The sequence below is a fragment of the Callorhinus ursinus genome, unplaced genomic scaffold (assembly GCF_003265705.2).
Source record: "Callorhinus ursinus isolate GAN/ISIS: 27379988/994484 unplaced genomic scaffold, GSC_fseal_2.0 scaffold12, whole genome shotgun sequence".
Lineage (NCBI taxonomy): Eukaryota > Metazoa > Chordata > Mammalia > Carnivora > Otariidae > Callorhinus > Callorhinus ursinus.
Genome location: NW_027397074.1, coordinates 74,808,127 through 74,830,935, shown reverse-complemented (window position 1 = coordinate 74,830,935; position 22,809 = coordinate 74,808,127). Strand labels below are relative to the sequence as shown.

Here is a 22,809-nt window from a genome sequence, read left to right as displayed (position 1 = left end):
TGTCTTTACAAGTTTTATACTTGTCGAAGGAAAAGGCATTCCCAACTCTGGGTGGTTCATGATAGCTGCTTGCAAGCAATTTCATCGGATCTGCAAAACTGCTATCTCCAGATCTGTTTCAAGATTGCAGTAGAGTGGGAAAGGGGAGTGGAACAGAAATGAGAGAAAAGGGTATCTCCCCAACTAATTCTATTCATATCAGGAATGTTGGCCCATATTTATGAGTTCTTACTTCAGTGAGGGCACCCTTGGACGAAAAGTGGACCCTGTTTATTTTAAGGTACCTTATTCATGCTATTGGTGCCTTGTTTTGTGTTTTTGTGGGGTTTTTTTCCCCCTTAAGTTACTTGAGGGGGGGTTGGTATGGAGGGTTTCTGGAGGAGGGAAGAAATTGCATTTTTAATTGTAGACTTCAGATGTTCTTTTTATACAAACAAACCCAGTAAGCAACATTTGTGATAATGTCTTATGTTTCTACTTGTCTGGGACACACAGGATTATCTCTCATCAGGGAAGAAAACTTCAAAAACTATACTGCTTTAGTTTAGATTAGACTTGCCAAATAAGATACAGGACAAGAGTTAAATCTGAATTGAAGATTAACAACAAATAAATTTTTGTATAAATTATCTCCAAAATTTCACAGGGGTGTAAGTCCATTTAAAAAATCTTCACTGTCTACCTGAAACTCTAATTTTGTTAGAGTTTCTTGTACGGGTATTCTTGTACTCTTATTTACTAACTCTGGCAATCCTAGTTTAGATATCAATATTGAACAGACTGTGGATTCTTCTGCCTGTGGAGTTTTACAGTAATTCCAAGTTGTACAATACAGGGAGCACCCGATACAAGAAGTTAAAGGAGAAAAGGAAAAGAGAAGAAAGGGAAAATACAATACCATGAAAATGATATTAAATACCTTCAAAGTGCTTTTGGATATGCTTGGAAAATGTGGCTTTACTCTGCAGATTGAAATTATGATTTCTGTTATCAATATAAGGTTTGATTTTACAAATACAGCGGTTAGAAATGTTTTAAAAAATCATTTGTTACCACAGTGCTGGTTAATGTTAAAGAAAACAGTTTTACACACTTCTGGACGTAGATGAAGAAGGAATATTTCATGGTTGTCAAGACTTGGGGTACTGAATGAGTATAGTAACTGTTCAAATACAGGATCCGTTGCCTTCCTTTACTGTCTTTACAAGTTTTATACTTGTCGAAGGAAAAGGCATTCCCTACTCTGGGTGGTTCATGATAGCTGCTTGCAGTATGATGTTGGACAAGTCATTTATATGTCCTGTGCCTCGGTTATTTCACTTGGAAATACGGGATAATAATAGTGCCTACTTTGTAAGTTTCTGGTGGGGATGAATTGGTATAATGCATATAAATTGCTAAGCACAGTGCTTGGCAAACAAATGTCCAAGGAACAGTACTCTTCTTCCACTTTCCTCTCCATCTTTCACAAATGCTTATCAAACTACTAAATGTAAAAAATCGTGGCATATTCAACAATGGACTCCTACTCATCAATAAGAAGAATAAACTCTGTTACCTACAACAGCAGGGCTACTAAATTTCCCAAATACAATTCTTAGCAAAAACAGCCAGATAAATGAGAATATGTTACATAATGACATCTAGAGTGGATCATTTTTAACGTATCTTCACATTACCACAAAAGTATTTTCAGTAATAATCATAAAATTATATGGAAAATAATAATTGACCGAGGAAAATAAGGAAATAAGTAAAAAATAGTAATCAAAATGATATGACAGAAAAAAGGGAAAAATCCACAATATGTACATTTGATTTTGTTTTTATAGTGTTGTATACATGTGCTTATAATTGCATGGGAAAATGTCTGAAAAACCATACCAAAATAGTGACTGATTATCCTCTTTTGGTGGCATGGTGGGGTATTCTTCTTTCTTAATTATACTTATAAATATTAAAACAAGTAATTTTTTAGAAATAAATTTGTTTTAGTTTTACACTTACCTTATTATATTTATTTTTTCCAAACACTGTCTCACTCTATTTACTGACATGAAATCCAGTATCAACAAATAAAGTGTGATGCTTTTGTAACGACCTCATGGTATACGTGACCACAGTCCCCACTGATGGTTGATGTGAGAGACAGAAGTGTGGAGTCTGGATAAAGAGGTAGAGAGAAAGAGAGAGAGAGAATAAAAGAGACAAAATTCCACTTGGTCATGATTTCAAAAATCTCTTCAATAAATAACACAGCATAAACATCGTGATAAAACAATTACATAAGAATTGAAATAAACAGGGGTACCTGGGTGGCTCAGTCAGTTAAGTGTCTGCCTTTTACTCAGGTCATTATCCCAGAGTCCTGGGATCACCCTTGAGTCAGGCTCCCTGCTCAGAGGGGAGCCTGGTTCTCCCTCTCCCTCTGCCTGCCACTCCGTCTGCTTGTGCTCTCTCTCTGTTAAATACATAAATAAAATCTTTAAAAAACTGAAATAAACATGCAAAATATGTAAAACAGAAATAGTATTTTTATGTATATAAAATATGTAAAATACCTTCTCCCAAATATTTAAATGTTCATATTATGTTACATATCACTATTTTTTCATCCAGACTTGACAAACATAGAACACTATGTGTTCCATTTATTTCTTGTTCCTGTATTTTTTTTTTCCTCCCTGGGAGATTTTGAATTACTTTTATATTCATAAGAATCCATTTAATCTCCATTATTGGATTATAATTTATACCTTTTAAAAATTTAATGGTTGCCTTGAGGTTTATAATATGCATCTTTAATTACAACCTAGCTTCCAATAATATTATATGGCTTGGGATGTAGTGTAAGAATCTTACAAATTACAGTAGATTGCTCCCTCCTATTTTTATGCCACTGTTGTCATCTGTACTATTTCTTCATAGTTATCAACCCAAATATACTGCTATTATTTATATGGGAGGCAGTAAGTTATCTTTCAGAGCAATTAAAATTTCTTAAAAAATCTTTGATATTTACACTTATATTAATCATTTCTAGTAATTTTTATTTCTTTGTGTAGATCTAAGTTTTTATTCTTATATCACATTTGGTCTTCCCCAAGACCACTTTTAAACATATTTCTTGTAGGGCAGTTCTCCTGGCAATGAATTCTCTATTTTTGTTTGCCTAAAAATATTCTGTTCTATTTTACTTATTGAAGGCATTTTCACTATGAATAAAATTTTAGGCTGATATCATTTTACTTTTAGCACATTAAGCATGGTAATCCTTTTGGCGGGGGGGCTTGCAAAATTTCCGATAGTAAGTCTGCTGCAATTGTCCCATTATTTTCTGTGTATATCTTCAAGATACAAGATCTCCTTATTTCTGGTTTTGAGCTATTAAAATATGATGTATTTACTAGGTGTATATATGAGTGTTTTATTTCCTTGGAATTTACTGTGCTTGGAATTCTCAAAATTCCCTGTGTCTATAGTTTGATGTATTTTGCTATTTTTAGAAAATTCTCAACGATTATCTCTTCAAATATTCTTTCTGTCCCTTTTGGGCAGAGGGGAAGAATTGTATGTATGTTAAACCATTTGATATTATCTCACAGATTGAGATGCTCTGTTTTTGTTTTTCCTATTTGTGTTTCAATTTGGGTAATTTCTGTTGAAAAATCTTCAAAATCACTGATTCTTCTTTTAATTGTTTTGAGTGTAGTGCTGAGTCTATCAAAGTGACTTTTCATCTCTGTTAGTGTGGTTTTATTTTTAGCATTTCCTTTTGCTTTTTCCTTATGGTTTCCATCTCTATTGAAATGGTTCATATTACAGTATTTTGTTAATTTCCTCCACTAGAGACTTGAACACATTAATCATAGTTAATTTTAAATACCTGCCTCAGGGCGCCTGGGTGGCTCAGTTGCTTAAGCGACTGCCTTCGGCTCAGGTCATGATCCTGAAGTCCCTGGATCGAGTCCCGCATTAGGCTCCCTGCTCAGTAGGGGGTCTGCTTCTCCCTCTGACCCTCCCCCCTCTCATGTGTGCTCTCTCTCTCTCTCTCACTCTCTCTCTCAAATAAATAAATAAAATCTTTAAAAAAAATAAAATAAATGCCTGCCTCAAATTCCAAAATCTTGATCATTTCTGAGTCTGATTGTGTTGACTACTTTGTCTCTTGATCATGTTTAGTTTTCTATCTGCATTGTTTTGATGTTTCACAACCTTATTTTTGGTTCCTGAGCATACTTTGTAGAACAGGAGAACTGAGATAATTTGTATTTATGCCTGAGATGCACATGCTTCTTCTGCTGCTAGTGGAGGGTTGAGTTAATCTAGGCAAATGTTGAACTGTTTTGGGTCTTGCTGTTATGATTACTTTCAGTAAGTAAATAAGAAATTCACCTCAGTAGTGCCTGCTGCAGGCATGATCCACTAATGCATACTAAAGTTTGTGGGTGAAACTTCAAGAAACACAGGATATTTGCACAGCTTCAAAGTATACTCCACAAATACATATTCATTGTTGTGGTGGTTCTAATAGATATCCACAAATTATTCGATATTCATGTCCCCAGGAGATGGAGGTTCATTCTCCTCCCTTTGTCTGGGCATAGTGACTCACTTTCAATGAATAGAGTATGGAAAGGAAAAAATAGTAACTTTATCGTAGACAAATCTCACAGATACACATTAACAAAATGATCAAAGTTAGTATCATCAGTATGAAGTCCTGTTGAAAGCATGTACTTCCTGATAAAATATTATAAAGACACTTCATCTCTGTAGGATGCTTCCCCCAAATCTATAAGCTCATTCCAATTATAGAAAACATGAGACAAACTAAATGAAAGGAACTCTACAAGATAACTGACCAGTACTCTTTCAAGGGTATTGTGAAAGAAGAAGAAAAACTAAGAAATGGTCACAGATTGGAAGATACTAAGAATACACGATGATTAAAAGCAACATAGCATCCTGATTTAGGCCCTGAAATGGACAGAGGGCATGAGTGGAAAAACTGGTCAAATCTGAACACATCTGTAGTTTAATCACATTGTACCAATGTTAACTTGTTAGTTTTGATAAAGATACCATGGCAATATAAGATGTCAATAATAGGGAGGCCTGAGCAAAAGGAATATGGGAACTCTCTGTATTATCTTTAAAACTCTTCTATAAACCAAAATTATTTCAAAATATAAATTACAAAAACTCCTTAACATTTGTCTACATGGCAAAATATGGACCCTTGTCATGTTTACTCTTCCTGCCTCAGCCAGAATGGCTGTCTTCTAGCCCTGAATGCTTTAGGATGCTCCCTCCCACCACAGCGTTTGTGCACAGGGTACAGAGGTTTTCCTCTGGCTTTAATTAAAGCTCTTTACTCCCATTCAACTGTAGTAATCCCTTACTCACCCTTCAGATCTCAGATCACATATCTCAGTCTCATTTTGGCACCCATCATTAAAATGAATCCTTTTATAGGCTCTTATATATCATCTACTACTTCTTCAGAGTCCAAGTCACAGTTCTAATTATGCATTTGCTTGAATGATTATTTATTGATATTTGTTATTTCCCTCAGACAGTAAACTTACTTGTCAAGGACTACATACACCTTAATTTACCCAGTGCTTAGCACAGGCTCCAGCATACAGTAGGCATTCCATATAGACTGGTTGAATAAATGATCTAGTCTCCTACAAAACTGAAGCATCCCAAACTGTTCTACTGCTTTCCCACAAAAGGGGGAGGGAGCACTTCCCTTTCTGTCAAGTGCACTGGCAGGCAAAATGTCCTAGTTATAAATATTGTATGGGGAAGCACTTTAAAGGGGGAGCTTTTAAGTACTCTGAGGTGCTTCATAATAAGAAACAGAAATGTGACAGCTCCCCTATGTTCTTCTCTATTGAACCCCCACCCCAGAAAAATTTCAGGCTACTCTGCCTTGCAATGTGAAGTCTCATGGTTCCTTCAAAGCCACTTTCGCTCAATGGATAAAGAATAAGGGGATTTAGACATGACTACAATGCAAGCTGAGTGAGTCTTTGTCTCCCTTTCCTTTCTCTCTCTCTTCTTCCTTTTTGTTGTTGTTGTTGCTGTTGCTAACTGAAAGAAGTTAAAACCCACTCTGCGATTTACTGTTTATCAGGCAAATGATTCTTTGAGGCAAATCTCAGTGGGACTCACTTTACATTTTGGGGACATACTAGTTCAGTGATAGCAGATGGAACATCATAGTTAATTTTTTTTTTTAAAAGAGAGAGAGACAATGCAATGAGTTCTGGAAAGATAATGAGGTAGCAGTTGCACAGGCAAAAAAAAAAAAAAGAAAGAAAGAAAGAAAAGATAAGTTAGATTGCTGTTTGGAACTAAAACCTGTATCCAGGTAATTGGGAAATGGGGAGTGTATAGTTTGAAAGGGAAATTAACTCTTTCTTGGTTAGGATTTTGAAATATTGCTTGGGATGTTTACTAACTCATTGAGAATGGAAATCCTATTTAATTTCTTACAGCATCTAATGTTTCTTTCTTGGAGCTATGGACGGAATAAGGGGAACTCGGTTCCTTCTAACACTCAGGAGAGACCCTTTGTTCCTCAGTATGAATGTGGTGTTTATTATCTGACTCTGTGGGATTGTTACTGGACATTAGTTGCTCTAAACAGAGAAGGAAATAACTGGTTCTTTGTTAGAATAGCAGGTATTAATGAGCTGATAGGAAAAAATTTCAAATGACAAATGTTCTCCTGATTTGTAAAGCTCGGCTTGTCCCCTGTATGAATAATTTTGACTCATTTTATAAGTCCTGTTAGCTAAATGGATTATGAAGTGCCTATGATCAGGAATTTCTCTCCAATAAACATATGTTAAACAAAAAAGATGTTTATGTGTGCATTTTATGTTACTGTTTAGAAACAAAGTAGAGAGAATAAACATCACTCATCAGCACCAACCAGAGCTAACGTCTGCTCCCCCTGCATATTTTTAAGTTATCACAAAGAACAGTTGTCAACATCGTTTTTATTAATTCATTTACTATATCTTAATAACTTTCTCATATTACAAATGAGTTTTCCTAAATCAAATGGGATTGGATGTACAATATTACATCAGCTGAAAGTACAATTAAAAAGCAAAACAAAACAAAACAAGACCCAAACCTCAAAGAGGTTTCAAAGTACAGTTTAATGCATGTGCTGAATGGATACTGTGTGGGGTAACTTAATATGATCTCAGTTTCTCTCTCCAGTCAAATGCCAAGCTCAAGAGCAAAATATACTGCTACAGATGCAGTTTAAATGAACTAGAAACACATTTACTAAAAAGAGATAATCTTACCAAATATCCCACATTCCAGCTATGTGTTTACCAAGAATTTTCCTTAGAGAAAGGTGAAGAGGCCTTTCTTTACATTGGATGCAATGTTAGGGGTGCCGTTAAATTTGGCCTCAAATTGCTCCAACATTCTCCTATGACTCTGTTTGAAATTCTCAGTCTTTGGATGGGTATTTTGGATTAGACATTGACTATTCCAGGAAGTACAAATGTAGGTGCCACAGTATCAGTCCCTGAAGGGATGAGATCACAGAAACAATACATTTTGATTGGGCTTGGAAGGTAGAATAAAAGATGTGGAGGTACAGTAAAAATTGAGTTCTGAACCATAGAGCACTAGCTGAGAAGAGAGGGCCGGTAAAGTGGGGATCATTGGCTAGTCCTTTGGAAACTGAACATAGGGGACATGTAGAGACAGAAGGCATAGGTTTGTCAGGCAGAGTAGAAGATGTGGGCAGAAAGATGTGGACATAGCAGCTGCCTGAAGGTTTGCTGGATGTGAGAAATCATAGGAGTTATATAGCATTCAAGTTTAATAAGGTCAAGGTCAGGATATCTATCCGTCTGTTTATCTATCTATCTATCTATCTATCTATCTATCTATCTATCTATCATCTGCCACTGGTATGTGTAACAGTTATCATTAGTTACACATTAAACAGCTGACACCAGCTAGCTCTTTGGTCTTGTTGAGTATTTGTTTATTTAAGATAAGTAATTTTTTTTATTATTTAAGATAATGTTTTTAGGGTATTTGATTGAAGAGAAAATATGGGGATGGTAAATTTTAAAAAAACAGCTATCTTAGGGGCTTCCAGCATAGTCTTCATCGTGTGTCACTTTGTGTTCGGGATGGTGATATGTTCTTGCAAAGTAATATAATCCTGCATAAAATATTTTCCCCTTAAAATGAATCCTGATTCTACAGGGAAAGAGAGATGGTATTTATCCATAATTTACTGAAACAATTTTTTTAAATTACCTAAACATATCCCAACATCAACAACTAAAGGAATAAACATGGCATTTAGAAAAACAGAAACACTGCTTCCTCATGCATAGGTTTAAAAACAGAAGTTGGATACTAATTAGTATAGCTGAACTGTTGCAAGGGCACCAATTAACTTTAATAAGTTGAGAAACACCTACAGTACATTTCTATCTTTATTATGACAAATACACTTTAGTAGATCTACATGAGCAAGTACATAGTTTATTAGAATGGTTCAAGTTTCCCTCTTTTCTAGTTCTATAAAATTTTATCGAAGAGGTAATTTCTATTAGATTTGTTGAGGAAAGGAAACTTCCAGCTTCAAAGCCTCTTATCCTTTGCCTCAAACTTCAAAAGTAAGAACAAAGTTTGAGAAGCACCTTTTCAATACTAACATCTAGTGCTTTGCTGGTAAATGTGTGACAGGTGGTTCTCTCAGGTTAAGGCGGGAGCCCTGATTTTTAGCATTTGATTTCTATAGTGTAAATATTCCCGGGCGCCTGGGTGGCTCAGATGGTTAAGCGTCTGCCTTCGGCTCAGGTCATGATCCCGGGGTCCTGGGATCGAGTCCCGCATCGGGCTTCCTGCTCCTTGGGAGCCTGCTTCTCCCTCTGCTTCTCTCTCTCTCTCTCTCCCTCTCTCTCTCCCTCTGTCTCTCATGAATAAATAAATAAAATCCTTATAGTGTAAATATTCCCATCATGGTCAATTTCAATGTGACAACAACTGGTTCCCCCAATTCCTGAAAATTTAGCAGTTGTCTGTCTCTCTCGAGTTGTTATGACCTGGCTCCAACACGTAGATGCTTTTTATGGCTCAGACATGAAAGACATATTCCATTAGCAAAAACTCAGAAAGAATAATCTAGTTTCTATCCTCCCTCTTCCTGCAGGGCTCAAAAGCAGATCTCTAGGTGAAAAGAAGCACCAGGAGCCAGGTAGCTGGGCTCCTTCTCTTTGTGTCCATCTGCCCTTATGTATTTTTACTGAACCATGACCCCATATCCAGGTTGGAGAGGTCAAGAGCAGAACCAGAATCACTTAAGGAGAAGCTTATCTTTCCTTAAGTGTGGATATAAAAAGATCGAATGTAGATTGACTCTAAGTGGCATTCCAATTCGACAGTTTATAGCTGCACTTCTCACCCCTAAATGCATGTTAGAGTCAGCTGGGGAGCTTTTAAAATTGCTGAGGACTAGTTTCAATCCCCAGAGATTCTGCTTTAATTGTTGTCTAGGGCGAGGACTGGGTATTGTCATATTTTAAAAACTCCCATAATACACCCAGGTTTGAGAACCACTGGTTTAGAGATTGCTTATAATTATGTTATTAGATGGATAGTAATTAATGAAGAAGCAAATGTGTGGAGAGGCAGTCAGTGATGTGTGAAGGGTTAGAGATGTACATTTATGTTTTAGAAGATTCTCACATTATTATAGTGAAACACACTTATGAATATTAGTGTCACTTGACAAATTGATGCATAGGGAACCAGGTTAACATATTTCAGTTTTGTTGAGAGTTTTGTCTTTGAGTTCACTGCTTTCCCTGGGACAGTTTCTAAAATCTGAGCTAGAACCCATACGTGCAACATCTTTAAGTTTTTAGTTCAACTCATAAATCAGGAAAAAAGAGATCTTTGTCTGTTAAAGTTTTATAACAGCCCCCAAATCAGAAAGAAAACAACAGGGGCCCATTAGTTACACCATGATCACTTATGCACATTTGCAAGAGTGATGTGCAAAAACAGTTCTGTGATGCTTACCTACCTCTAGGCATAGAGGAGAAGTCCCGATTTTTGTTAGGATTTTTTTAGGGGTCCAATTTTGAGTCATGGTATCTTCCCTCATCCCCCTATGGAGAAAGGGAAATGGGTATTTATTTCATTCTCAGTTCTAGTCAAGCAAGAGGGGATTTGAGAGGATCACTCAGGGAGTTTGAAGTATCTCCCCTTGCAGTCTGGAGGAATCGAGGGGACAGATTTTTGTCCCATGTCTCGGAACCTTAGAGGCAAAAGTTGTGGTTGGAATTGGTGGGAGAGGAGGAGAAGTCTCCACAGGTGTCAGCTAAGCTTCCACAAGCAGCAAGACAGAATGTGTCTTTGCATTGGATAAGCCTAGGCGAAGAGCCATGTAGAAGGGAACTGGTCTGCACGTCATTTGAAAAGGACATTATCCAAGAGGGCTCCCTTCTAAGGACAGGCTATCTCCACAGAAAGATGCTGAGGTATAAGCTGAGTTGCAGATTCAGAGGGGACTGTCTCCAGCGGCCACATCAGTCTCTGGCTGGAGGAGGGGCCGTTGTCTATACTGAGAGAGATATAAACAGGTATTTCCAATGGAGAATCTCTAAGGTATCCATAAAATATCATGCAGGAAAGTTAGCTGTAAACATCCACTAAACCCAGAGAACACCAATACCAGAGCACTGTAAGATCTTTTATGTCCCCATTTTATTCTATATTGCCCCACTTACACCTGCAGCCGGGTGCCAGCAAGAATACTCCATAGGGGGGAAGGAAGGAAGCATGAGGAGGAGCAAAAGGCAGGAGAAGTTAGGGTGCACATCCTATTTCTTCACTGAAGGCTGCCGAGCTTGAAGCAATATCACACTAGGGAGGGATGAATATTTAACATAAAGTTTGGAGTTGTAATTACATTGGATTCAGCATTTTAATTATGGAAATGGATACTTCACTTGTGATTAATGAGACTAGAGGACTTTTTTTAATGTCCAAGAGAGTAGGACAGTTATTGGATCTGCTCAAAGGCAATGAAAGCAAAAAATGGAGCCCACATAGAGGGTTTAGAGGAACAAAGACAGGAAAGAATGAAGTTATATTCTGCTGCATCCCATGGAAGGCTGGCCTTTCAATGAACTACTTGTTCTATTCTACCAAAACTCAATAATTCTGAGAACCTGTCTGAGGTCTAAACACTCATTAGAATGTAATTTCTAACAATGGAACTATAATTTTCCCCACAATAGTGTAATCAAGATGAACAGTAAAAAAGGCCAGTTGTAGGACAAGGTACGTGCATGCAGTGTGGTGGAAAGGGAATTACACGAAGAAAACAAAGATTCTAGTCTGGGCTACGCCATTTTTAAGAGTGTGCACTAGGGGACAGTGACTTAACTTCTCTTAACCTGAGATGGCTACACAGACTCAAAATAATGGTACTTGCCCTACCTGCCTCTCAAAGTTGTTGAGGAAAACAACAGAAGGACAAGCTTTGAAAAAAACCAAGTTTCTATAAATGTATAGCACCGCATGACTGTAACAGGGCTCAAAATGTAGTGAACCATTCAGAAGCCAGGCTGTTGTTCTCCTTAAACTATTCCTGTTGCCTTTTTTATCAGAGGAATAAAATCTTTTCTTTACAGGATGCTATTCTCTTTGTTGATTCCATCCAAGGAAAAAATCAAAAACGAACAAAAACCAAAAAAAAAAAAAAAAAGACCACATTAGTTCTCTGGCTTTTGCTTCCTCTCAGTGCATTTCCCTTGAGCAGCAGAAATCAGAAGCTCAGAGAAGACACTGATATATGATAAATAAGAATGTGTATTGCAGAAAATTCAGAAATATGTAAGAGTATAAGACAAGTAAAAGTCCCCTATAACCCCACCATTCGGACAATTACTGTCAGAATCCTACGGTAATGCAAGCACTAGGGAGGCAGGTGTTCAGTTCTCACTGCTATATCCCCCTGCTGTGGATGCTGTGAGGCACACAGTACCACTCAATACACATTTGAATAAACATTTGTTAAGATTTTGGTATATTTCATTTTAGTTCATCTTCAATATGTGTGTGGATATGTGTACAGAAATTTATTATCCAAAAACAGACAATTATAAAATCAGGACAGTACAATACTGTACCAGTTGGGTTCTTTGGTTACAAAGAACAAAATATCTTCAGGTAACGTAGGCTTTAGCATAAGGATATATATGGAAAAAAGCAACATCTTGCAGGTATACTCAAGAATACTAATGCAATTTGTCCTTATGGAGACAGGAATATAGATTGTGGATGGCAAAGTCATCCAGACTCTAAAGCAGGTCTATCCAACAGGACTCAGTAGTTAAATTTTGTGGCTTCATGATCTAGAATGATCACTAATATGACTTGGGTATTTTCCACATCAAGACTGTTTTCTAGGTGTTTTTTTATTTTTTACCTCCATATCTACTAAAAATTGCTCAACTCTTTATTTAAAAACACCATATGTCTAATAGAGTGAATCCAGTTGTTCCAGATAGTTTCCTTTCTTTTTGAGTAGCCCAAATTTGTGCCCAACTATATCCTAGGCCACTGGCTAGGACAGAGCTTAGTTAGGTCAAATGGCCACTATGGTCTTTACCTTTTGTATCCAGGTCACCATGGTGACTTAAGTGGGAAAAAAAGAAACCTTTAAATAGGCATATCAGATATTCTCAGAGCAGACTGATCAGCAGAAATTATACTGTATATTGTTTTGCAACGTGCTTCTTTATTTGATATGTTCTTATCTCATTTAATTGATGTCATAAAACTTGATTAATGATAGCTGAAGAGTGCTTACATAGTATGCATGTATCAAAAAATTTAAGACTATTTTATTACTACTCAGATTGCTTCATATTCTCACTATTATGAATAGTGTTGAAATAAACAATTACGTCTGAAAATCTTGTTTCACATCTTCCATTCTTGCTTGGCATTAAGGTTCTTCTTGAGGCTGAAGAGTTTCTCAGACATTCCTTGTTCTTGATGACTGACTGTTTTGAGGAGCACTGGTCAGGTTGTAATCTTATTTTTAGGGCATAGATAATATTTCTGGTATGGATTTGGCTAAATCTAACAATTTTCCTATCACTGGTCATTTGATTTGCTTCCATTTTCCACTATTAACGTTTTAATTATGTTAAAAAAATTTGCTTCATTGAAGAGGATAAATCTGAAGTCAGCCTGCTTTTTCCTTCTTCCTTCATTAGCACCTGTATGCTCCTCACTCAATTCATTTTACTTCCATGGAGTGTTAGGCTAGACATGTAACCCTTTCTCCCTCACTTTATATCAACTCATAAATAAATAGAAGTTGTGCTCTGTCCAGAATCTAATTCTTTGCTTGTAAGTAATCTTTTATTTTTGTTAATTTTGTTTTTGTTTTATTGGGGGGGTTCCAAATTTCCATGATTCTTTACAGGGGGACATTTAAAAAATATTAAAATATGTTATTACCAATGATTTTAGCAGACTCAGGTTTTCTTCAGCTCTGGATTTTTTTTTCTTTTCTATTTCTATTTTCTATTCTCTTCCATTTATTTTCAGTTCTTTAGGAAGTCAATTATCAGTAATTTATACCTAAAATGAAACAGATTTGTCAACTGTTCTTTTTCATATTTATTTTTTATATTTTAATATAATAGTTGCCATGCAAAAAAAAGAAAAAAAAACTATAGGTAACATGAATGTAATTTATAAAGCACAACACAAAAGACTAGCAATCTTATCATGCCACTCCACAACTAAAACATCACCCACACGGCAATCTCAATTCAGCCTGTGCACTTCCTGCTTATTCCTTCGTGGATCTACCTTCAAGTAGGAGCCAGTATCGTTTTGTTTTTGTCATCCCTCTGCATTTTAAAATAGCTTTAATATATCATACATATATGTATAGACATCCATATTCATGACAGTTCATTGACTAATTTTGCTTAATTTTAAGTTATAAAAATGGTATCAACCTATTTATAGGTTTCTGAGACCTTTATTTTTCCCCAACCATTTAACAGAATGTTTCTCAAATTCTTCATGTTACATGTAACTATAATTGCTTTTCATTGCTGTATAATAGTCCATTGTGTGGTATACAATTTTTATTTACCCATTCTCTTGACAATAGATGAAGTATACTGATTCTAGTTTTTGTTTTTAAGATTAAAGCTGCAATGAACATTTTGTACATGTGTTCTCTAATGCACTTTCAAGCGTTTCTCTAGAGTTTTGTGTAAGAGACTTAATAGCTAGGTTATAGGTAATGTGAATATTCATGTTTATAAAGTAATACCAAACTGTTCTCAATCTGCTTTCACAGATTTTTTTTTTTGCTTTCACAGATTTATACTGCCATTATTGGTTTATAAAAAAAAATCAAGCAGATATATACCTCTTTTGACATTTTCTTAAGTTACAATTTTTGTCAATTTGTTTTAAAATTATATCTCATTGTGCTCTTAATTTACATATCTCTGATAGTACTTTTGAGTATCTTTTTGCATGTTTATATACCATTTGTGTGTTCCTCTCTATAAAAAGTCTATTCATGGTTTGGCCCATTTTTCTGTTGGACTGTTTTCTTTACTGATTGATGTGTAAAAGTTCCATTACTTGACAAACTCTTGTTTTCATTTCACTTAAAATGTCTTTACTTTTCCTTTGTTCTTAAAAGGTTATTTTGTTAGGTATGCAACTGTAACTTGACAGTAATTTTCTTTAAATATTATGAGTATATTAATTCACTGTCATGTTGCTTTTGAGTCTGCTGTCTACTTGCATTCTTTTTAAGTCTATCATTTCTCTTTGCCTGCTTTTAAGATCTTCTTACCTTTATTGCTATTTATTTTATCATGATATATAGAATTATTTAAAAAATTTTAATCTCTTAGGAGTATATGTGCATGTGTCTGATGTTCAAATCACAATTGAGTTTTAGATTTCACAATTATATTTCATTTTGTGAAGTTCCACTTAAAAAAAAAAAAGCTGCTTTATTATTCTCATTTGCAATTTTTGTTCCTGCCCTTAATTTCTTTACCTGTTTCACATATCACTAGTTCATAATTTATATCTGATAATTACATTATCTTCAGTTCTTGGCATCTATATCTTTTGTTTGTTATTTTTGCTGATTCTTACTTATGATGTTCTGTCTCTGAGCATTTTAGATCTTTTATTGAAAATCATTGTTTGATTCAGATCTGTGGAACTCCTGTGGGTCTCAATTCAGGATGATTCTCCTCCAGGGAAAGTTTTTTTCTGCCTCTTCCAGGAGCCAGAGTCTAGCACGTGGGATGTCTGGGCTCAGTGCAGGAACTTGGGCTTAAACCTGTACTTTCTGCTGGCTCAAGGCTCAGTCTCCTGATGATTAAGTAATGCTGCTACAACAGGCAATTATCCTCAGCACACACCTTCTCGTGGACTTTCTGTTGCTTATCATTTCTCAAAAAATCCCCCTACTCTTTAAGGGCTGGGTAGAATTGTGAACCCAGAAATACATTTTTAAAATACATCTTATTCAAAATAAAATTCTATTTCAGGGAAGTGGGGTGAAGTTCTCAGAGTACCTAGTTGGTCATACTGCCAAGGGGGTGGAAGTATTTCAACTTTTTAGTATGTTTCATCTCCTCCATTTCCTCTGCATTTCCTTAAGGAATATCTCAAGTTCATCTTGCTCATCACTAATTTAATTTTCTGTAGTGCCTCTTTATCCTTATTTGTTCTCATACATATTTTATTCTGCCCTTTTATTTTTAATTTTATTATAAGCTACTATATCATTTTCATCAGCTTTTTATTTATATTTGCCTCTCAGAGCTTTTCCTCATCTCAAATTGTAGTCTTATCAATTCTTTGTTCATTTTTCATATCTTAGAGGTCACATAATCCTTATATTTTACTGAGAACACAAGAACTAATGCATTGTAAATTTTATGTCTGTTTTTTTCTGAAATACTTCCTCAAAAGTACGTTAACTTTGCATACTAGTTTCCTCTTAGGCTACAGATACTGTAATCTACTCTATTAGTTTTCCTTGAAATAAAACCTACCTTCTAGCAAAGCATAATGTTTATTGAGAGAGATAAAGATGAAAATAAAGATAAAGCTTCTTCTTAATTATTATCACTGGACCTTAATTGTTGTTATAATCCTCGTGGCAGATATCAAACTAGATGAATACACAGCCTAGTCAAATTTTACTGGGGTGAAAACTATTCTGAAACAGAGTATCCTGGACCTGGTGTGCATTAGTCTGGGTTCTCCAAGAGCATATACGCAGAGAGACACAGTGGAGAGTTATGGTGGGAACAGGCTCACACTATTGTGCAGGCTAAGTCCCACTATGTCTGCTGATAGGCCATAAGCAAGCTGGAGAACCAGGAGAGCTGGTGGTACATTTAACTACAAGTCGGAAGGCCTGAGAACTGGGGAAGCCTAGGGTTCAATTCCCAGTCCAAGGCCTAAGGCCTGAGAGGCGCGGCACTAGTGTAAGTCCTAGAATCCAGAAGCCAGGAGTTTTCCATGACAAAGGTCAGGAGATGGATATCCCAGTTTTGTTCAGGCCCTGAAGGTATTAAATGATGCCTGCTCACTGGGGGGAGGGCCAATCTCCACTACTCAGTCTACAGATTCAAAGGCTAATCTCCTCTGGAAACACCCTCACAGACACACCCAGAAGTAATGTTTTACCAGCTAGCTGGTGGCCCCCAAGCTCAATCAGGATGACACATCAAATTAACCACAGACATTGGGGAGGGTATGTGCTATGGTGAGCGCTGTGAATTGTAAAAGACTGATGAATCACGGATCTGTACTTCTGAAACAAATAATGCAATATATGTTAAGAAAAAAAAAAAAAGAAGAAGATAGCAGGAGGGGAAGAATGAAGGGGAGTAAGTCGGAGGGGGAGACGAACCATGAGAGACGATGGACTCTGAAAAACAAACTGAGGGTTCTAGAGGGGAGGGGGTGGGGGGATGGGTTAGCCTGGTGATGGGTATTAAAGAGGGCACGTTCTGCATGGAGCACTGAGTGTTATGCACAAACAATGAATCATGGAACACTACATCAAAAACTAATGATGTAATGTATGGTGATTAACATAACAATAAAAAATTATTAAAAAAAAATTAACCATCACATGCTGTCTGCTCTTTTTACTGTGAAGAGTGTTTTTGTGAATGATCTAAAGCTAGTTGTGGTTTTTGTTTCTAGAAACTTGTCTTGCCACAACGTCCAAAGGAGCACTTCTTGCACAGCTTCTCCAGTCCTGATCCCCATCTATCCTTTCTGCTGCAAACTTCAACGCCTGTCCACTTGAACACTTACCTGGGTCCCAATACTGCAAACTGTCCTTTTGGAGAGGATGTGGGGAGAGGCAGTGATGGAAGCATACACATTGTGGGATAGGATTAAGACTCAAGTGAGCCAAGAAGGCAGCAGAGGGCCCACTGCCTGGGTCTCTGGTTGGTACAATTCCTGGGACTTGTTATTTCGATGGAAGACAGCAGAGATGGGAAGAGGCACCCCATGCAGTCCTTTATGCCAGGGAGATTTTCTCTTGAGCAGCACTTCTGTCAATATAAACTGGAGATGAATGCTTTGCGTGTTTTTTTTGTTTTTTGTTTTTTTTACTGCAGTTTATAGGTCTTAAGTTAAAGTTAATTCTTCTCAGATTCTACTAGTAACTTGTTTTTGCTTTCAGTCTTCGATGTTACAGGTTTTCTGTTTATTTTAGGTCTGCGTAGGTACTTTATTGAAATCTCAGAGAGACCAAGTCATGGAATGCTAGTCAGACACCTTCCTAATCCAGAAGTCTGCCTGATTTCTGAGGCATCTTCCATCTGCCCTAAATTGTCATAATTTATTATCTTCCAAAGAGAAGAAAATCAGAGCAGGGTCGCAAAAGCCCATTTCCACGTCTCAGTTACTCCTTTTCTGTGATGTCTGCCCCTTCCCAGAGCTTTGGATGATTAAGACTACATCTGTATTGTACTGACAAAGGCATGAAGCTGAGTAATAAGCGAACTCTAAACTCCAGCCGTGTCAATAATCGGGTACGCAACTATGGGAAAACCACTTAAAATTTATAGCAGCTTTATTTCTCAAATGAGAAAAATACTTGCTTTCCTGACTCAAGCAGGTGCAATGATCCACACAGAGGCCAGCAGTGAAGAGGAGCTGACGTTGTATTTAAGCAGATAAGACAAGCAGTGGTCCAGTGAGGGAGAGAGGAACATAGCAGAGGAACATGACAGAGAATATGGAGGAAAGAAGAGTTTGAACATCACCAGTAGGAGCAACTTCTTACGGTGTTTGTAGAGCAGTGCTTCATCCAAGCAACAGCCCCGGGGAATTTGTTAGAAATGCAAATTCTTGGGCTCCACTCCAAACCAACTGAATGAGAAACTCTGAGAATGGCACGAGCTCTCTGTTTTCATAAGCCTTTGGGGTAATTTCTAATGCTCATTAAATTTTGATAATTACTGGTGTAGAAAGGTCCTTAAATATATCTCCTCACCCTCTTCCCCTTGGAGGTGAAGACTATCTTATGCAACTTTGAATACTTAAGCACCCAATTTCCTGGTAGAGAGTAGCTACCCAAGCATTTTTAAAAAATTAATTTGTCAATTAAATTTGAGGCAAAAGTCATGTTATCTAACCTCAACTAGACTCTTGCTGATACTGAGCAATCCAATTTATTGCTTGTTGACTTCCTATTATTCCAAACTTTTTCATTTCAATTTAATCACCACATCTACTCCTTCATTCTTTATAGAAGGCCACTCATTTGTACTTTCCTTAGTGTATCAAGGGATTTCAGTCAAATTTCCTTTTCTAGACCTTAGTAATTACTCCGTATTTCTTTTTTTTTAAAGATTTTATTTATTTATTTGACAAGAGAGAGAGACAGCGAGAGAGGGAACACAAGCAAGGGGGTGGGAGAGGGAGAAGCAGACACCCCACTGAGCAGGGAGCCTGATGCAGGGCTCAATCCCAGGACCCTGAGATCACAACCTGAGCCGAAGGCAGATGCTTAACCATCTGAGCCACCCAGGCGCCCCTTCTACTCCGTTATTTCTACCCAATTTCTCAGCCTATGCGACTGACTCAAGGAAGTGTTCATTCTTCTGGATAAGGTGAAGGCCTCCACTTTGACTCTTTTCTCATCTTATTCCTATGTAACTCTGTTCTACTTTCTTGCACATTTCACTTTTTTCCAAGCATACTGATGTTTTATGAGTGCCTATATACACTTATTTACCTTTAAGAAAATACAGTCACTTCTATCCTGATAACCAGTTGAGCAGAAACAAGAATTACTGTGATCTTCTAGTGTAGAGGAGGCTACATTAACTGCATTCCACACTTGATGTTTTAAATTTTATTTTATTGTGCTAAAATATATATAACATAAAATAAGCCGTTTTAACCACTGTTAATTGTACAATTCAGTGGCATTAATTTGTTGGTCTTTTCAAAGATTCAACTTTCGGTTTTATTAATTTTCTATGTCATCTTTCTATGTTCTGTTCATTTATCCCAGCTCTAATCTTCATCATTTCCTTCTTCTGCTAGTTTTGAAAGTAGCTTTTCCTTTCTTTTCCCACTTCCCCAAGGTACAGAGTTAGGTTATTGATTTTATCTCTCTCTTCTTTTTCAATGTAGGCATCATCAGCTATACACTTCCTCCTGAGCACTGCCTTAGCTGCAGTCCATAAATGGTATTTTATATTTCTGTTTCCTTTGTCTCGAGGTATTTTCTAATTTCCCTTGTGAGTTCTTCCTTGGTTCACTGGTTAAGAGTATTTTGTTTAATTTCTACATATGGTGGCTGAGGCCAAGGTCATTTGAAGTGTTATCCCTCTTGCCTGATACTTGAGCTGGGAAAACTCAAAAGTGAGGACAGTGGTTGAGGATCTCAGTTTGCAATCTCTCCAAATGGTCTCTCTGGCATCGCGGTTTCAGGATAGCGAGACTTCTTTGGAGCCCGCAGGATCCAAAGATGTATGTAACAAGAGAAAGCCAGGAGAAAACCATATTCCCTTGAAGTCCTAGATTCAGAAGTCACACAGTATCACTTCTTCCCCGTGTGTATCAGAGCAGTCACAGGGGGAAAGAAACATAGTCCTCATCTTATCACTGTCCTACTTAAAAACAGCTAGTAATATGGGCGAAATTTTTATGGTCATTTATTTAGTTAAATACCACATGAAATAGTATAATTAACAGTAATATTCTGAACTCCGAATTTTAAAAAAAGTTTATGTAATGGAAGATTTCCTGATATGTAAAATAACAGACATGTGGCTGAACAATATAACCAATCATTCTTAGTGCATTAATCTTTTCTTTCATGTCTATCTCAAATGATACATTCGAATAGATTATGTCTGTCTTTGCTACATTCAGTAATATCACAAAATGGCTCTAGTATTTGTATAAACATAAATATTTGTATAAACATAAACAGAGTGACTGTTGTTACAGTCCTCATCCACCCTGTTACTTCCTGGGCATAGATACAGCTACACAGGAATAAACAGAATTGAGAATGGAGACACAGAAACTCAAATATATAATCATATTCACTGATGTATGAATCTATATCTTACCTTGTTCTACAGAACTCTTTCAGGCCTTCCTTTCTTCATACAAGGTCTCCTCATTGTTAAGTGTAGATACTGAGGAATAAAGAGATGAAAGAAGAGACTTAGAGACAGAAAAATGTCAAATAAAATACAAAATCATAATTTAGGTATATATGTATACTTCGCCTCATTTTGTGAAAAGGAATTGTCAGAAAGATATGTGAAAGGAAAAGGCACAAATGTTGAGCATTCATAGCCTTTTCTTCCCTTTGCAAAAGCAAAACGATGCAAAACAGTGCCTTTCTCATCATGCACTCGTTCCTGACCTTGTACAAACTGGCGTAGGGGTAGACTGACTGCACTGATTTGCACTGGGAAGGCCACAGGAACTCTATATAGAAGAAAAAACCATAAGGCAAAGAGAGGAGTGACAAGAAATACAAAAGTCCTTGTGTACTGGATATTAAAGTGGAGGATGATTAAAGTGAGAGATGGCACAATTGACCATCTCTACTTAGAAGAGCTTTGGGGAGACAGATAGGTAAAAAGAAGAGTTAAGAATATTGCATGGTGTGGCAATGGAACTCCAGGGAGGATTTTCATTGGAACTCCAACTAGAATTTCAAAGCAGTCCTTTTTGGATATTAGATCGTCATTTCTTTTGAATAGGACACATGCTGAAACAGAACAGTAGATTAAAGACACAACTGTTTTCTTGTATCATCAATGAGGGTATCCAAAAAAGACAACTAACAATTCATAGAATATAGTAGAAAGAGCACTTAGTTGGGGATTATAAGATAGGAGTTCTAGTCTAGGCTCAGAAAGAACAAAGATTCTGCCTCCAACCTGTTAAGATTCTGTCTTAATTTAGTTATAAGACAAAAGAAAGATACCCAAAACATGTATCTGTTTGGCCTTATGATCTTACCACTTCCAAACAGGTTGTTCACAAGGAAATGTGCAAGATTAATTATAAATATATTTCTCCAAGTGGCAATCAATCATGATATAATCTTCATGGTTTACATAATATGTATGAGTAGTGGTCCTTGACTTCATAAAGTTTCTGGGAATTCAAAATAAACTTTTAAAAGCTACTATCTTAACAATGTTTATTCTTCCGATCCATGAGCATGGAATGTTTTTCCATCTTTTTGTGTCTTCTTCAGTTTCTTTCATGAGTGTTCTATAGTTCCTAGAGTATAGATCCTTTACCTCTTTGGTTAGGTTTATTCCGAGGTATCTTGTGGTTTTTGGTGCTTACTGTAAATGGAACTGATTCTCTAATTTCTCTCTCTATAGTTGCATTGTTAGTGTATAAGAAAGCAACTGATTTCTGTGCATTAATTTTGTATCCTGCCACATTACTGAATTGCTATGTGAGTTCTAGTAATTTGGGGGTGGAGTCTTTTGGGTTTTCCACATAAAGTATCATGTCATCTGTGAAAAAAGAGAGTTTGACTTCTTCTTTGCCAATTTGAATACCTTTTATTTCTTTTTGTTGTCTGATTGCTGTTGCTAGGACTTCTAGTACTATGTTGAACAATAGTGGCGAGAGTGGGCATCCTTGGCGTGTTCCTGATCTTAAGGGAAAGGCTCTCAGCTTTTCCCCACTGAAGATGATATTTGCTGTGGGTTTTTCATAGATGGATTATAAATGTCTATGCTACCCAGAGCAATCTATACCTTCAATGCCATCCCAATCAAAGTTCCAATGACATTTTTCAAAGTGCTGGAACAAACAATCCTAAAATTTGTATGGAATCAGAAAAGACCCTGAATCACCAAGGAAATGTTGAAAAAGAAAAACAAAGCTCGGGGCATCACGTTGCCTGATTTCAAGCTATATTACAAAGCAGTGATCACCAAGACAGCATGGTACTAGCACAAAAACAGACATATAGACCAATGGAACAGAATAGAGAGCCCAGATATGGACCCTCAACTCTATGGTCAAAGAATCTTTGACAAAGCAGGAAAAAATATGCAATGGAAAAAAGACAGTCTCTTCATAAATGGTGCTGGGAAAACTGGACAAGCACATGCAGAAGAATGAAACTCGACCATTCTCTAACACCATACACAAAGATAAACTCAAAATGGATGAAAGACCTCAATGTGTGACAGG

General features: G+C 36.7%; 1 protein-coding gene across 1 annotated transcript in view; it reads right to left on the bottom strand.

Moving 5' to 3' along the window:
* The window catches only part of CHRM2 (cholinergic receptor muscarinic 2), a 357,636-nt gene that overhangs the window by 160,541 nt on the left and 174,286 nt on the right, over nt 1–22,809 (bottom strand). The window contains exon 3 of the mRNA XM_073899253.1: nt 20,703–20,771. The gene's annotated coding sequence lies outside the window, so the exon portion shown is untranslated. The remainder of the gene's footprint in view (nt 1–20,702; nt 20,772–22,809) is intronic.